The following is a 14,590-nucleotide window of genomic DNA, read 5'->3' as shown; positions in this document are numbered from 1 at the left end:
CAATCCCCAGTCATTTACCTTGATTACATGCAATGATAGACGAAGGAAGGTGTGGAATTGCTAACTTTATAATTTTATAAGGCATATTCAGTATTCATGGCACTGTGTAATCAGATACCTAAGCCAAACAAATAACATGTCTCTGCCACTGAAAGTTTACATTCATAAGAAACAGTATGTACAAAGCTACAAACAGAAAGTGCTATAAAGTTATTGCAACCACTCAGCTTATCATTACACTTACATATTTTCTATTATTGAGTAGATCTGAGTAAAATTTTATGGTTTCACGTAGCTGTGGTTCCAGTAGCCCTTGTTCAAGATTTTTCATTGTTGTTTGGTGGTGGTGTGGGGGGGGGGAGAGGGTTCCAGTTTGTCTGAGTCTCTGCTTTGAATTTTTGGTTCAAATAGCCAAAAAATCTAAAAGCAAACCCGGTATCAACCTCATATCGCAGGACCATAAAGTTAGAAGTTGGAAACATCTTTTGGATGGTCCTTCAGCAAGGACATGGTATCACCTTTGTCACCTTTGTCCGGCTTGTCCTCGTCCGTCCCTCCATGAATGCAAGTTGGCACCACATCATTCCGTTTTGTTGCGCACATGTTCTTTCCATTTCGGGCCAAAGAGTTTTGTCGTGGGATCAGTCCAGCATGTTTTCGGTCTGCCCAACGGTCACTTGTGGTCTCTGGGGATACAGTCATTGATGCGAGTTGTCCACCTATTGTTTGCCTGCGGATTACATGACCTGCCTATCTCTGCTTTGCATCATACATCGCCTGCACTGCATCAGTCACCTCTGTACGCCTTCTGATCTTCTCATTTGGTATATGATCATGGAGCGATATCTTGCACATTTGCCTTTCCATTTCTTTCTGGGTGACAGTAAATTTTTCTTCCTCCGCTTTCATCGTTGACCAGCTTTCTGCTCCATATATCATAGCTGGCAGAACAATGGAGACAAACAGTTCTTTTCTTTTCTTCATGGGTAGTTCATCATCTGTTAGAGATGTCTTTATTTTGTTGAAACTTGTCCACCCAGCCTTTCTCCTCCTACTGCATTCCCCTTCAAATGTGTTGTCTCTGACCCAGCTGACCCAGATAAATATATTTGTTGGCCTCCTCGATTACTTTCCTATTTACAGTGATGATTCCTGCTGCACAATGCTCATTCCGCATCCACTTTGTCTTTGACGTGTTCACTTCCAAACCAATATCATGTGAAAGTGTGCTGCAATTTGTTCTTCAGTTCTGTGGTATCCTTTGCCAATATTATAGTCATCTGCTAAGAGAAGACGTGTTAACTGTTCTCCGTCAATTCGGATTCCTTCTTCCCAGTTCAGTGTTTTGAACAGCAACTCCAGTACTGCTGCAAACAGCTTCAGTGAGATTGTGTCACCTTCTCTGACTTCTCTATGTATAGTAATAATGCAGAGGACATTGAATAATGTTATCTCTGATGAACAATTGCAGTTAGTTTATTCCAGAAGGTCAATGTACCTCAGGTCGATTCCGATTTCATTGAGCGTGTTGAGTACAGCATTAATCTCCACCAAGTTGAATGTCTTTTTGTAGTCGACAAATGCAATACACAATGGTACTTTGTATTCCTTGCATATTTCAATGCGCTGCCGAACTGAGTGGATATGGTCAATTGTTGAATACCCTCAGTGGAAACTAGCTTGTTCTTTGCTTTCATACATTTCAAGATCCTTCTTAATCTGATTGAGTATGACGGGGGTGAAGACCTTATACACTTGTGAGAGGATCGTGATTGGACGGTAGTTGCTCAGTTCTTCTGGGTCACCTTTCTTCATTAATAGTATTGTTTTCAATTTCTTCCATGCATCTTGAACACGCTTGCTATTGCTGTAGATGATGAACCATTGTGCCAACACTTTGAAGAGAGTATTTTCCCCTGCTTTGAGATATTCCAGACAAATATTGTCCATGTCTGGGCTCTTCCATCTCTTTATGTTATGAACTGCATATTCAATTTCTTCCCACATAAAGTCGGGAATTTCTTCTGTAGCCTGCTGCCTTGACGGTGTACACTGGACATTGGCATGCGAAGAGTAGAGATCATTGTAGAATTTTGTACATATTTCATTCATCTTGCTTCTTTACGATGTCCTTTCACCATATTCATCTTTCAGCACTGCCTGGATAACCTGTTTCAGTCTAACACTCTTTCTACATTCTTCAGACTCTCATTCTTTTCAGCTGCCTCTCTCAATTTCTTCTTTCTAAAGTCTTCATAGTCTTCTTTGATCTTCACACGAATTTCTTTGCACAGTGTCCTGTATTCTTCACCCATTTTTCCTTCTAATTTCATGTGCGCCTGTCATAAATAAACAGATCAGGGTTAAGGTCTCTTTTACCTGGAAAGGGTTAACAAGCTCAGTAACCTGAGAAACACCTGACCAGAGGAACAATCAAGGGACAGGATAATTTCAAATCTCTGTGGAGGGAAGCCTTTGTCTGTGTTCCTTGTTTGCTCTGTGTGCTCTCTTTGGATCTAAGAGAGACCAGACATGTCTCCAAGTTCTCCTGGAGTAGTTCCTACTATCCAATAGTGAGTATTAATTAGAAAGGTGGATTAATCTTTTGAGTTGCTTTCGATATTTGCAATTGTGTGTTTGCTGGATAAATTCTTTATTCCTGATTGCTGTTACTTTGCTTTTACTGAGAAAGAAGGGGGAGGGGGAATTCTCTCCAGGTTGATAAGTTTAGACCCTGTGTATTGTTCCATCTTGGTATTACAGAGAGAGGTTTTTTTTATTCTTTAATAAATCTTTTCTGTTAAGGACTTGGTTGATCTTTCCTTGGGTGAATTCTCAGGGAAAGGGGAGGAGGGAGGAGGAAGGCATCCCTCTGTAGTTGAATCCCGGTATCTCTCCTAGGAAAAGGGAGGGGGGAGGAAGCAGGGGGGAATGGTTTATTTCTCCTAGGTGTAAGAACTCCATGGATTTGGGGCTCTTGGGATCCCCAAGCATTTTGGGGAAGGACTGTGTCCCAATACACGTACATTATTGGGTGGTGGCAGCTTTTACCAGATCTAAACTAGGATTTTAGTTTAGGGGAGTCCATGCAGGTCCCCATATTGGAACCCAACAGCTCTAAGTTGGGGTGAGACCTATGACAGCGCCCTCCTCGCCAACAGATTCACAGTTTCCTTGCTGATCCTCTGTTTGCATCACAGTATTTTCAATGCCTTCGCCTTCTTAGCTGCTGAGATTATTTGTGAGATAAGCTCTTCGTAGTCCTCATCGATGTCCTTGTTGACCTTATACTTGAGGTCCATTTCATTCACTTCCTGTGCAAATGCCTCTTGACTGAAGTGGCATATTCACTTCGGTTTTGGGCTTCTCTTGACTTTGTAGGCATTGTGTGCAACATACGATGGTCTGAGCATGTGCAAATGATTCATTCTCCTATTATCACTACTTCATTGAAGACTCTTCTGGTGTCTGTCAATACATAGTCAATCTGATTCAGTGACTTCATCTGGGCTTTTTCACATCCACTGCCAATGTTGTTCTTTCTGAAATATTGTATTCATTACATGGAGATGGTTTGCCTCTGTGAATGCAATCAGACATGCTCTGCGATCATTTCTTACACCTTTACTGAATTTTCCTACATACTTTTCTTTCTCCTTTCCACCTACTATTGCACTGAAGTCCCCTTGGATGATGATGTAGGTTGATCTTTTTTGCAGTGCCTCCTGCAGCTCTTTGTAGAAATGTTCCATTTCTTTGTCTTCCACTTGCTGCATGGGAGCATATACCTTAATTTTAATTGTTCTCTTTTGTTTTATCTGAAGCGTGAGAACTGCTCTCCCGGGTGATATGATGTCGCAGCTGACTATCCTTGGGATTGTTTCTTACCTGACAACGAATTCAACGCCACCAGTCCCTGCTCTATTGTTGAATGATCTTCCTAGGAATACTTGCTCGTCACTTTCCCATTGTGCAGTGAGGTCTTTTGTTCTTGTTTTGCATATCCCAATGACATCTGCTTTTATTTATTTTGTGACTTCAATGTAAGTATTGATGTACGGATCAGATGATAGTTTTCTTGTGCTGTGACTTGCAACAAATAGTTGGACTATTCTTTTAGCCATTTTCTGATTTTTGTCCTGTGCTTCCCCAGGTTGTGAGCGTTGGTCAGGTTGATGCATGAGTCTGTGCTCAGTTTCCCAGTTTATTCCACTTTGAGTGGCTTGTTGGGAGAAGAATTTTGCTGCAGTGCATTCGGGGTGCCAGTCCTTGTGCCCTGTAGCTGCGGTACCCCCTCCACTTGGGCCATGTAGCCCTAGAGTAATAAAGGTACGGTCAGACTCCCTACTACCCTGGACACTAGCTCAACATCTTCTTGGCTTGGTAAGATGTGCCAGAGCATATGCTATGCTGTACTTCGCTATCGAACCCCGTTCATCCCCACACCAACACTGAGGTAGGAAGGTAGGATTTTGTGGGGGCATGATATAATCCCCCTGAAACAGATATTGAGATGATGATTCTCTTGAAGAGATCTACATGGAGTCTATCTGATTGAAACCTTCTCTCTCTCTCTCCCCTCCCCCCAGCACTTGTATGTGAGGTTGGATTTCATGAAGTCTGGCCAAGGTTTGCATGAAGCTTGGCCCAGTCTCATCCAAAACTTTGTGAACCTCTGTGTACCTTTTGGTGAGCCTGAGTCAAATGCAGAGTTATTAACCACCACAAAGGCGGGGCAAATCTCAGTGTTTTTTGTACAGTTCCATTACTAATCAAAGTGCTTCCTAGTATGAGAGCCAATACTTCTCATTGTGTCTACACTGACTAGAGGAAATAGAGAATTCCCCTCTTATGATTTTCTTTTAATTAACTTCTCCCAGATATTTATAGATGGTGGCCATGTTACCTATCCATCTCTGGAAATGGGAGGTGAGGAGAGAAGGGGAAAGATCATTTCCTCCCTGTTCCCCTGCAGTGATGCCTGCAATCTCAGATAAACAAAATGTGAAGAAAGATTCTTTAGCCAATGTTTTTTAAATGGTTGCTTGTGAATTGGTAGGGGCTTGCTTGGGGGAGCTTGTACATTCTCCAGTTCAGATTAACCCAGCCTTAGTATGGACTGGAGTGTGGGAGTAGCAATGGGTAGGGGAGTAGAAAGATATATAGACTTAATAGGAGAGTAGTAGTCAGTAGGCAAGGGGTTGGAGAAATGAATAGGCTTGGAAAAATATTCAAACACTTGGATTCTGATCCAGACCAGAACTGCTATAAAAAGGGCCAGATTCCAAAATGATGTAAGTAGGTGTATTTCCATTTGATTCAATGGAGCTGTGTTGATTTACACCAGCTGGGAACCTGGACCTTTAAGTATCATTCATCATTAATTCACAGATTAATTTACATTTGGGGGAAACATAGGCTAGCTCAAGAGTTTGCTATCAGCATGCTATATTTAACAACCGAAGGTCATTGGATTGAATCCTGCCTGGGTTGGTAGCTACAGAAAGTTAGTGTCTGGCTTACAAAAGCAGCAATTTGGAGTTTTGTAAAAATATGTCAATTCCATGGTGTTCAACACTATATATATAAGTAGCAAGGTTATCTGATGATTTCTTAGTATCGACCAGTCTATATAGCATTTCTGACCTTTTCCAGGTTGCTCTGCAAACTTAGCTAATAGTTATACTAAATATTTAAGAGTTTTGCAATACTGAGCCTTAGCAATCTCACATTTTATTTGCTCATCCAGGCCTCACAGCCTGTATATTTTATAAGCATTTAAATAATTAAAGTTTGACCCTGCAGGGCTTTCCTTGCTGGTTTCTGAAAAGAGGAATTTAATGGGAAAAATCAACCTTAATTGCACTATCTTAAATGGAAAAATGATTTGTCAATATGCATTACCATATTTTATTTGTCAACATAAAAATCTTTCAATGAACATTCCTGGAAAGATCTTGTTGTCTGGCATACTGAAGCAAACATAGGTAAATTTCAGATCTGGGTGAACCATATTACATTATTGACACCACAGCTTTTCATGTCTTGTTCAGTCTAAAAAGGTAAATATAAACCAGAACTCTGAACTATCATTAATTTGTGAGATTGGACTGTATCAAGCTGGCAACCAGGTAATTAGACTGTGTTTTCATTCAAGTCTCAGCTGAAAATCTAATCCTCTGGGCTTTTGTTAAAAACAAATTCCATTTATGGGAAAACGCATATTGCATTTTTGAACTCAATCATTCTGTTAAGCTGACTTCATCATATTGATGATAACAGATAAACCAACAGAGAATTTCTCTAGAGTTCATTTCTTGGAATTCAGTTTTCTATCAGCCATGTAGCTGTAAAGGAATGTGTAGATTTTGAACAATGTATCCTGACAAACATGAACTCCAGGAAAATTAATAGAAAGAGTTCCTTATGCTCTTAATATTGTTATATTTGTAATGCAGTAGAAGGCCCAAGTCAGGATTTGTACCCCATTGTGCTAGACATTGTACAAATATAAAGAGACAGTTCCTGCCCCCAAAAACTTACATTCTAAAAGGGAACAAAACAAAACAAAACAAAACGATCTAGGATGGAGCAAAAAGAATAAAACATTTAAGCCAAGCAGCCAGGGTGATGACAGGCATAGTCCTGTTCCTTATTTTAATATATGTTAAGTTATCGCCAGCTGCTCCTCCACCAACCCAATTGTTATTTGATACTGGGAGATCCTAAGTTGCTATGAATCAGTATAGCTGCATTGACCTCAATGGAGTGGCACAGATTTATCCGAAGTGGGGATGTGGTCCCTGTCTTTTTCTTTCCTTTTAATTTAATTTTAATGGTTATTCCTAGCTCAATTTCTCTTTGTTTGTAACTCAACCTACCTAGGGAGAAATTCATCAGATGAATCATTTATTCACTGAAAAATGCAATTTAAAGTCCACCAAAGCTATTCTTGGATTCAGGGAAAATTTGGTGAATAGTAGTTTTGACTGAGAAAAAAAGAAAACGAAAAACTGAAAAAAACCTGAAACATTTCACTTGTGTGTTTTTAAAGAGAAACGTTTCATTTTTCATTTTGAAATGAGATTTATTTGTAAAAGGGTAAAAAAAATACCCCAAAATGAAATGAAATGAGATTATTCACTAACTTCTACTCCAAACACCAGAGCACTTTTGACTTCATGCATTATGTTATCCTAAACAACCTTAATTCACCTCAGCAATCTTTTCATATCAGGATAAAGTTATAGAAGCAAGCATTTTTGAAGGAATTAAAAGAACAGTCCTAGTGTTTTGGGGGAAACTGGACTCCCAAATCATTTCAGTATCTTTTTTTTTGTTCTAATTTAGATGTTGTGGTCACATTTTAAAAGTTCCTACTAGTTTGAGGGATATTAATGGCTTTATTGAACTTCCCCATTTTAAATATAGGGAATATTTTAAACTGATTTAATCTTTCAAGCTGAAAGCAACTTCTAGAGTATGACCATGGTAGCTTGTTTTATAAAAAATATAATCCCTACTTCACAGGTGAAATCCTAGCCCCATTGAAGTCAGGAGAGATTTGCCATTGACTTCAAAGGGGTCAGGATTTAACCTCATGTGTTTAACATGTTAACAGTCATGTGGACCCAATATATATTCTGCATTTCATTTTAAAAAAGTAAATGAAGCAAAGAAAAGGAAATATAAGAAATGAAAATATAGGAGAACGGTAATCTTAAATCACAATCTATGTTGGAAGCACAATTTTGTACCAAAGAGGAACTGCAGTTTAAAAAATGCCATTTTCCCTTACTAATTTTTCTGAAGTTTCACTTTTGTACATCTTGTAGAATAGACTTTGTTTTTAATTGCATACAAATGATTTGCTTAACTGTTTGTGCTAGAAAATAAGCTTTTGAATTGCCTGAATGCTCTATCATGAAATTGTTTTTTGCCTTCATAGATAGTTAGAAAATGTGCAAGTATGCAGTTAAAACTATCAGATATGACAGCAGATGTGTTATGAACACTTTCATGTGAATTCATATCTGGCAGAAATCAAGTCTCAGACACTTCAGAAAGACACTCATGCAGTATTAATGGCACAAGTACAACAGGATGGAAACTCAGAGGGTGCTTGCTCTTTGGACATTGTACAGTACAATTATGTGATTAAGGAGAATTCACTAAGGGATAAAATCCTCTCACTGTGGTTGCTGAATGTTGTACATATATGTGCATAGTAGAGCTCTGTCATACTTAAATAACCATGCTACTATGAAACAGTCAAGGTACTTCCAGTCTAGAGCTGGTCAGGAATTTTTCAACCATTTTTTCATTGAAAAATCCTGTTTTTTTTTATTAAAAAATGTTTGTGGGTCAGGGACAGTTTTGACAAATTTCCTGTGTCAAATGAATAATTAAAATAACTAAATGCATGATAAAAAAGGTTTTGAAATTGTCAAGATGTCCCATTTTGATGTTTTCTAAATAAAAATGTTCCAATTTTTTGTGAAATTTACTTGAATTTATAGTTTAGAAAATGTTACACATTTTTAAAGGTCAGAATCAACTCAAAATGAGCTGATAGGAAATGTTTTTTTGATTTTCAGTTGATGAAAATTTGAGATTTCAGATGTTTGTCCCAGATTGGGACAGAATTATTTTTTTGAAATCTTAAAAATGTAGAGAGGATTGGAATATCTTTTCTCACCCAGTAACAAGAGCAAGACCCAAAGGATGAACTCCTAGCTAACACCTCATACAGCCTAATGAGAATCACGTTTAAACTCAAATCTGTTCAGACAACTCCATGATCTGTCCATTCCCTGCTGCTTTTTAATCCTTTGCATTTATTTGTTAGTAAGAGAGCAGGGGGTTGAGATTTTTTACTGCTCAGGACAATGGACTGCACTTGGTGCTTAACTTTATCTGAATGGGTGTGCAACACCTTCCTGCACTCTGCACAAAACCATGCAGGATCAAGGTCTTAAGGTAATGTATGTTGTGTCAAATAGGGGAAGCTAAAAGCAGGTTCCCTCCAATCCTAATTTGTATATGGGATTAAATTAAGAGGTGAACTCCAGTTACTCAGTTCCCTCAGGTCCTGGGCAGTGGTTTAAAAAACATGTATTTCTAGGATTTGGGCTCACACAAGTACCAGAAAACCTAGATTTGTATTAATGGTACAAGTACAACAGAGCAGCACATGAGCCTCACATATTATGGTGATAGAGACTATTTAAGTAGACTAGACAATTTTCAGAGGAATTACTGCTTCTTTCAAACATGGCTTCTAGTGATACTTCTTACCACGTAGGTTAGACTCTGCCAATCAGAGAACCAAATCCAATACTATGTGGTTTAAACTATGTTATCATTGCCAAAATGTGTAAATGCATTGCAGAAAAGCTGTCTAAAAGCAATCAGTGAAGCTATCAGTGTGAATGCAGGGACTGACATTAATTTCACACTAAACTCTGAAGAAAAAGTATGTTTGTGCAGAAAATTTTGTTGGCTGAAAATTGGATGACCTTGTTTTTGCTGATGACATTGTCCTGCGTAGTTCAACATATCACTTAATGGAAGAAAAAAAGACCCAGTTTTTGGCAGACACTGAAAAGCAAGTTGGCTTGTTCATCAACAAGTTAAAGACAAAATACATGGCTATGAGTGATCCAAAAGCAACCATCAGAGAAGATGGAGAAACACTAGAAGTAGAAACTCAGTTTATTTATCTAGGGAGTAAAATATGCAATGATGATGACACCATGCTAGATGTCAAGCCACAAATATCAAAAGCAGCAAATAATTTTCATAAACTTGAAAAGATTTGTAAAAGTCGCATGATCGGCACTAATACAAACATGGAATTTTTTAACACAGGCATCACATCTGTCCTTTTTAATGGAGCCGTGTGATGGGAATCTACAACAGAAATGGATAAGAAGCTCAACTCATTCCAAAGGAAATGCCTGTACACGATAATCAGAGTCCATTGGAAAGCATTTCTCAACATCAGAAATTCTAAGTAGAGCAAACCAGCCTAAAGCACCAAACATGGTAAGAAGATGATGATGGACATATTTTAGATACACTTTAAGGATACCACCAACATGAGTTCCACTTCAAGTGATAATAGGGACATCACCTGGGAAGAGAAAAAGAGGGCTACCTAGAGAAACATTATGCAGAACAATAGAGAAAGAAGCTAAATCCATCAACATGACACTCAGAAGCCTGAACAGACCAGCATAAGACTGAAATAAATGGTGGAATCTGGTGCACGCCCTATATACCTGAGTGTGTGGGAGGAAAAACAAAAGAAAGAAAGCAGAAAATGTTGTGCAAATGGGCACATTTTCATGAACACACTTTGTGCTTCGAAAAAGGACACATCATTTGTGTTTTTAAATTCGCAACATAGAACTCACATATGAAACTGCATCAGGGCACTCTCCCAGCATACATCTCACCACCCCGTGCAGCCCTTTCCCCATCATGACCCCTGTCAGGAGACTGAGAGGAGGGAGCCATAGGAGTCAGCTCTACCAGCTCTATGCCTGCAGAGGACTCTGCTGTGCCAAAGGTATTTCCAGCAGGTGACTCGTGGAAGTTTTTGCTCCATTTAGGCTTCCTGAAAGGTTCAAACGGAGTAGAGTGGGGCTGAGAATCTGGTTCAAAATTAGTAAGAACAACAGTATAAAATATTACTTATAAGAAGAACAGACTTGGCCCATTACAGTTTTGATTTCCTCTCGCTCCTGCTGCTGTTTCTCCATATTCCTCCCAAACATCCTGCTGTTTTATGCCAATTTTGATACAGTTAGACTAAAACTCTAAGTTAAAAAGCCTGCCTGGCTTTGAAAAACAAGCAGAGAAAAGGCAGTTATCTTTAGACCCATATGAGAGTTTATGGACTAATCAGACTTTTTCTTTCCACCAATAGCTACATCACTCATGTGAAGATAGAGCACAACTGAATCCCTTGAAGAAAACAATTGCATTCGCTCCCTTTGGTGTCCTTTCTTGTTTTAAAGCAGTGTGGGATTCTACTTACAAGTCAAGTGAACCTGGAGATTTTCACATTGACAGTTCACATCATGGCACATAGTCTGTTCTCATTTACACTCATGGAACCCCAGTGACGTCAGCAACATAATCGTTACTTGATATTTAAATTACTATTGCACAGTGGAGGCAGAAGTTATACAGTATTTGGCTGTGAATGAACTGTACGGCTGAGTTGTGACAGGAGAAAAACAGATGATAAATAGCACCTTGACAACTCTGCCAATATAGGCGAAAACAGAGCTGACAGCTCCACTGCCCACGACTCCTTTTGAGTTTGTAGGGCCAAATTGTGTTCTCATTTACAGCCATGCAACCTCACTGAAGTCAGCAAATTAAAAGTGTGTTTACTCAATATTTCATTACTATGTCCCAGCAGTGGCAGAGGTTATACTCTTCCTGGCTGTGCGTAAGTTGATCTGCTGAGAACTGACAGGAGCAGAATGTCTGCGGAACAGCTCCTTGACAAGTCTGCCAATATGGAGGCCGAGCTGGAACTGACAGCTTCTTCTTCCAAGACGTCTTTTGTATATTTAGGGCCAAATTCTGCTCTCACCTGCAAACCTAATGAAGCAATCAGAGCAGAATGGGGTCCTTAATATAGCAGACAAATCGTTAAAACAGCACAGTTAGGAGCCTTTATTGAATGCAATCAGCTCAGAAGGTGAGCATGCCTGGTCCGACTGCCGATGAAATGCTACAGTAATTCAAAGCACATCAGCAAATGGCACCAAACTAAAATGGCACAGTTTGGAATGAAGTGGAAACACAGTGCAGCACAGTTCCCCAGTGGGGACACAGGTAGTAAATATTAAATTGCTACAATGGAATTATAGGATAATATAAATGCAGTTATCATACGAACAACTGCTTTGTCTTTCACCTAGAAAGCTGTAAAGAAAAACGTGTAAGCCAGATACTAACTAGTTTAATGCAAAGGATATAACTTTATCCTTTATGTTTTGGAAACACAGCCAGTAAAATAATTACATACTTTACAATGTAACATCTGTGGAGATGTGTGTGCAGAGAGGGGGATATATTTCAAAGATAACTGGCACGTATGCACATTCTGTTTAAATCAGTATAGGCTATCATCAATCAAAACAACTGTAGGTGCCTGGAGATTTGTGAAAATTTCCTGTAGAATGTATCACATAGGTCTAAATTGGTTGTCAAGTTTGAATTTAATGCTAACAGCACAAGATCAGCTTTCATTTTCAGTAGTGTTGCACACCAAAAGGTGCAAGTACTGTATGTTGGCTGTTTTTGCAAATATAAGCTGATGTAGGTGCAGTGGCGCTTGTACCAGGACTTAATGCTCTTCTGCTCACACAGGTTCTATCTATGTTCAAAGGTGTACATGTGTGTCTAGACAGGCTGAAGATTAGGCCACAACTTTGCCTAGCCATGGCCCAGGCATGCTGTACTATGCTTGCTGAAGCTGACATTCCGTAGCAATGTTCCAGATTCAAAAGTTAATAACTTTTGAAATTTGACTTTTATCAATTAAATGTTGGGCACAAGCATGGGATCTGAGCTATGGAGTACAGTAAATTAAATTTTATCTCCCTTTTTCTTTCTGTCTATTTAATTAGCTATAAAGTGAAAATGAAATAGCTTTTAAAACTCAGATGAACACTTACTTTTAGTGGGTCCTAATTTCAAAATCCGTTGTCCAAATTGCTTTAAGTTTTGGAGATAAGTTCGACTTTGCTGCCTAATCTAACCTTCCAGTTTGAAGTTGATATGACAATGTATGTGGATTTTAGAGGGAGAGGCAAAGTTGGATTTCTAATGGAGACTAAACAGCAACCTGAACTAAGGAACAATATATGTTGTTCCATAATGTTTTCTAGCCCTCATCAGTGGACCACCTAAACTCTGGTAGTTGGAAAAGTGTATAGACATGACACTAATAACTTTCTTAAAACAGGTTTTTTCAAACAGGGGTCGCTGCTTGTGTAGGGAAAGCCCCTGGCGGGCCGGGCCGGTGTGTTTACCTGCCCCATCCGCAGGTCCGGCCGATCGCGGCTCCCACTGGCCGCGGATCGCGGCTCTGGGCCAATGGGAGCTGCTGGAAGTGGCGGCCAGTAAGTCCCTCGGCCCGCGCCACTTCCAGCAGCTCCCATTGGCCCGGAGCAGCGATCCGCGATTGGCCGGACCTGCGGACGGAGCAGGTAAACACACTGGCCCAGCCCACCAGGGGCTTTCCCTGCACAAGCGGTGACCCCTGTTTGAGAAACCCTGTTCTACTGAAATAAAGCTAACAGGCCCAACACTGCACATTGCTGGGTGGTTAATGTGAGGTGGTAAGTGCCCTGTACCCCTGCAGGGTCTTATGGGATCTGACCCCAAAAATAGGAAGATACACTCCAATTTTGATAAACTAAAATACAACTGTAAAAGTACATCCTTGTAGATGGGATTCTTAAAGCATCACAAAGCTGAGCTTTTTCTGACCAGAATAGTATAAATGCCAAAGGCTTTTGCAGAGATCACCCTGCTAGCAGTATCGTCTCTGTGAAATTCATGGGACTTCAGCATGGAAGCGCTTGCTAATCACAAGTGAAGCAATAAGTGGGAGTATAAAAGGCAAGATGGATAGGCAAGTCTCAAGTCATCTAGAGATTTATAGTTCAAAACCAACATCTGAAACCCACAACTGTCCAGTGCAGATCCCAGAGCTCTAGTGTAGTAGTATGCGTCCAGCTGGAAACACCACTTAACAAGTGTGCAGCCAGTTCTGTAGCAGCTGCAGTCTCTGAATGTATGTAAGTACATTGCAGTAGTTTATTTGCAAAATAACAAAGCCAGGGTGTAATCTGCATTTGAAAGATATAGTTGCAACTTCCTGGACAGATGCAGGTGGAATTCGATTTATTACAATGCTAAAATGTGGGCCAGATGGTGCCCTCATATGTTAAAAGCTGTAGGAGGGCCTCTTTAGCGGGAAATCCCTAGGAGGATTCCCTTGGGGATATTACTTCACATTGTCCTATCAGGAGGTGTGGGCTTGTCTACATGGGGAACATTGACCATTGTAGCTAGTCTGGAATAATTTAACCATGTGGACACTATTCTATTCTAGAATAATCACTTTGGTATCTGAGCAGCTAACTATTTCAGAATAAAGTCACTTTTATTTCAGAATAGGATATCCACATGGAGAGCTATTCTGTAATAGCTATTCTGGTCAATTTCCCTGCGTGGACAAGTACTTTAAATCATGCAGTCCTTTAATGAATGCTGAACCCTCACACCAAAGTGCTTGTCTTTTCTAAAACTGACTACAGGCAGTACTACATCTAAGCAAACAACACTTTTTCTTTCCCTTTCCATTTCCCTGGCCTGTCTGTATGCCACCCATGGCAACCTGAAATCCAACTGGTGAGGGGAGGCAGGGGGAGCTCATGACAGATTTTCCTCAAGTTATCATGGGTAAAATTTTCAAAAGCACAAATGTGACTTAGGAGCCCAAGTCCCCTTTTCAAAAGCAACTTAGGGCCAGATTTACAAAGGTAGGGATTTACAA

The sequence above is a fragment of the Mauremys mutica genome, chromosome 3, assembly GCF_020497125.1.
Source record: "Mauremys mutica isolate MM-2020 ecotype Southern chromosome 3, ASM2049712v1, whole genome shotgun sequence".
In the NCBI taxonomy this organism is placed as follows: Eukaryota; Metazoa; Chordata; order Testudines; family Geoemydidae; genus Mauremys; species Mauremys mutica.
This window is presented reverse-complemented; position numbering follows the sequence as displayed.